The following is a 3,968-nucleotide window of genomic DNA, read 5'->3' as shown; positions in this document are numbered from 1 at the left end:
TCTCCCTACCGATAACTGTGGCGGACAGTGGATTATAATAACAGACAAAAATAGCTTTCCTGGATAGAGACTGTGGCACAAACTATGCCATAAATTAAAAACATTTTTCATCTGTTAGCAATAATGTTTTATAGGACCAGAAAGAGAAAAAAAGCAGGCAATGTAATGTGGCAGATGTGTGGAAAGGCCAAGGCAGTTTCTCCTTATTTATTCCTAAACATCGTTCAGAGCCAATTTCAGACTAAGGTTGAGTCAAAATGACTCACATTTTTTGAGGTCCGCCCCCTTTGAAAAACAATGAATCGTTAATTTACATTGCCCTCCCTTGCTCTCATTCACAGTTTCCCCTCAACTGCCACCAGTAATGTCACTGTGTAGCCCAACCTGACTGAGGAGCTGGCATTGTGATGTCATTCCATTCATTGTGTGATCTCTGAAACAAAGGAGGGAAACGCCACTGTAGTAGCATCACAATGCATGGTGGAAATGGAATGTGGTGAATATTCATGTCATCAAGTGACTAACTCTCTGAAATACTTAATTTTGACCCAGAAAGCTAAAAATGGTTAATATTCAATGCAGTCTTCTTTAGGACTTGATTGTAAAAGAAAAACCATATCATACATGAGTGGAAAAATATACAGTCTTGAGTTTTGACTGCAATATAACTCCATAAAAAGCCAATTGACTCATGGGGGAGGGGGCAGCTATTTGACATGGACAACTGTGAATTCATGAGGTACCAAGTGATATAAACACACATTCAAATCAGGCCTCTGTCTCATAACTAGATCCACAGAAGATCCACAGAAGGTTCCAATCCTGAGCATGTTTACCCAACAGTAAGGCAATTAAACGGGGACGCGTGTGGCGCTGTGGGTTAAACCACAGAGCCTAGGACTTGCTGATCAGAAGGTCGGCGGTTCGAATCCCCGCGATGGGGTGAGCTCCCATTGCTCGGTCCCTGCTCCTGCCAACCTAGCAGTTCAAAAGCACATCAAAGTGCAAGTAGATAAATAGGTACTGCTCCGGCGGGAAGGTAAACAGCATTTCCATGCTCTGCTCTGGTTCGCCAGAAGCGGCTTAGTCCTGCTGGCCACATGACCCAGAAGCTGTACACCGGCTCCCTTGGCCAATAAAGTGAGATGAGCACCGCAACCCCAGAGTCGGCCACGACTAGATCTAATGGTCAGGGGTCCCTTTACCTTTAAGGCAATTAAACTTAGGGAAGTTACTTCCAGTTAAATAGGGGAAATAAACAGGCAAATCTTTTTCTTGCAAGGAGATCCAGGGCTTGAAAAGGTGCACCCATCTATTTAATCTATGGCGCAGCTGTGGTATTTGCTTTGTTTTTAATGTGCCAAAATATGCTGCTCTGTTCTGTTCAGAATGGCATTGCACGTTTTATCATTGTAACACTTTTAGCTGTTTTTATAATTGTATATATTCTAATGTTGTAACGTGTCCTGGGGCATAGTGGTGAAGGGCTGGTAAAAAAATATAAACAAACAAGCAAATAATATCTAAAGTGAACTTGGGTTTCCATACTATTTGTCTGGGGTTGCTTTTCACTTTCTTTTTCAGGAAAAAGAAAACAAGGGTGTCTCTGAGCATATGCCCAGTGTCCTTCGTCAGGGAATGCTGTAGCCACAGGACAGGGCTGTGGCTCAGTAGCAGAGCACTGGCTCACACGCTGAAGGTCCCAGATTCCACCCCAGGCCTCTCCAGGTATCGCTGGGCATGTTCCCTGCTTGAAACCCCAGAGAGTCACTGCCGGTCAGTGTAGACAATACAGGATTAAATAGGCAAATGTTCTGACTCGCTATGAAGCAGCATCCCATGTTCCATCCATTTTCCTGTCCACCTGAGTGGCACCTAGGATTTGAGGACTTCTCCCACATTACCTGTTTTACATTTCCTCCCTCCCCCCCCAAATAAAAACTGCTCAATTAGAAAACGTTCCTGTTGTTCTGGGGAGGGTTTGATGCGGTCTGATTGCACCGACTCCATTATTTCTTTCTGCTGCTGCAGGGTGCCTATTAGAAAGGAGATAGGATGGATGTTACGGAGGCTCACAAAGAACCCAATCCCAACCTAAGTGGGTTGACACTTTGAGACAATGGAAGTTGTCAACATGCCTGAAGCAAAATGCCCCCAAAAGAAAAGACCAGACAGAACAAATGAGCTAAAATTTCAGGAGTGCTTTTCCTCCACTACAGCATTAATTTCAAAAGCATAATTTCAGATAAGTATGTCCACAGGTGTGTAATTTCAGGTTTTTAGTCTGGTAGCTATAGTTAAGGGAAGGGAGTGTTCAGAGGAGAAAGACTTATATAAAGATGGCTTAATTTGAACCACAGAAACTGTTCTTAAAAAATGAAGGCTCAATGATGGATCGTTGGGAATAACAACCCAAAAGAGAGTGTGTCTTTTCACATGTGCAGAGTGCGCTTTTCCCAGCCACTGCAGTCCATGTTATCATATATACATTTACTTTAAAGGTGATTTCCCTGCAATTTGTGGCATGACTGAGCTGAGGGATGATTTGCAGAATCATAGAATGGAAGGGACTCCAAGGATCATCTAGTCCAGCCCTCTGCAATGCAGGGAGTGCCACATGTGCAAACAATGTAATGTGGTGTAGTGGTTTGAGTGCTGGAGTAGGACTGGGGAGACCTGAGTTCAAATCCAAACCCAGCTATGAAGTTCACCGCATGACCTTGGGGCATGAATCAGCTGAGGAGGCAGGGAGGAGTGGAGGTGTGTGTGCACTTACTCTTGGCCAACTGCGAATGCAGGCCCCAGCCAAAAAAAAGCAAGCCAGCCCTAGATTCAGTGGCATAGGAAGGGGGGTGCGGTGGGTGTGGGGCGCCCCGGGTGTCATCACTGAGGGGGGGTGACAAAATGGCAAAAATATATGTTTTTGAAAAAAATAACTCCCGCACCCACCGCGCCCCCCTTCCTACGCCACTGCAGGAGCACTCTCCCCTCAAGTGATGTCCAGAAACCAGAAGCGTTGCTGCCTCCAACTTTGCAGGCAGAGCACAGCCTTTGTGGCTAGTAGCCTTCGACAGCCCTCTGCTCCATGAATCTGCCTAATCCAGAGGTGTAGGTACGTGAGGCGGGGGACACTGGGTGTCATGCCACAGGGCCTGCAGCATGCCTGAGCCACACGTCCCTCCTGAGGGGGAGGGGGAGGGCGTACTCCCTGCAAGCTCCATGCTGCTTCTTCGAGCAGCTCAGGGATTGCGTCTGCCCACTGCCTCAGCTGCCCTACAGCTGAGGGGGAGGCTGCAGAGAGGCTCCACGCAGTGTGCCCTACCTTGGCTCACCCCGCCCCCAGCTGCAGGGAGCGCGCGCTGCCCCAGGCACCCAATCGGCTAGCTACGCCGCTGCCTAGATTAATCAACTTCCCCACTTTTAACTCTAGAGCAGAAGATGGCTGCATTTCTTTCTGGACAATATTGGCGAGGAGGTGTAATATGCCAGTGTATTTAAGGCCAGAGACAAAAGTGAGCAAAACAATGAAAGTGAATTTTACCTTTATTTAATTATCTATTGCATTTATATCCCACCTTTCCTTCAAGAAGCTCAAGGTGGCATACATAATTCTTCTCTCTATTTTAGCAACCGTGTGAGGTAGCTTAGGCTGAGAGGGAGTGACTGGCCCAAGGTCACCCAGCGAGCTTTGTGGCTGAGTGGGGATTCGAACGCTGGTCTTCCAAGTCTTAGTTCTACATTCTAACCACTGCACCTACCATCTGTACAGTAGGCTATACACACCAGTACCTGCCTCTCTAGCTTCTACCCAGTGTGGCACTGTGTGGGATCACCACCCAAAGCACCCCCTGGCACTTACCATCTAACAACTTTCACGAACAGGCCAGAGACCAGGGCAGCTGTTCCAGGTCTAATACTTCAGGCAGCCTCATATGATTGCTGACAGCCCATCTTATTGTTGTAGGTCA

The 3,968-nt window shown here is 46.9% G+C and overlaps 1 long non-coding RNA gene across 1 annotated transcript; it reads right to left on the bottom strand.

Annotated features, from left to right (window-relative positions):
• Positions 1-1,949: 1,949 nt before the first annotated feature.
• LOC308482955 lies at positions 1,950-3,968 on the bottom strand. The gene is made up of 2 exons (XR_013989515.1): positions 3,860-3,968; positions 1,950-2,036 (listed from the first exon to the last, which is right to left on the bottom strand). It is a non-coding gene; the product is annotated as an uncharacterized lncRNA (long non-coding RNA).

Source organism: Podarcis pityusensis (genome assembly GCF_964106645.2).
Source record: "Podarcis pityusensis genome assembly, chromosome: 8".
Taxonomy (NCBI): domain Eukaryota; kingdom Metazoa; phylum Chordata; class Lepidosauria; order Squamata; family Lacertidae; genus Podarcis; species Podarcis pityusensis.
This window is presented reverse-complemented; position numbering and strand designations above follow the sequence as displayed.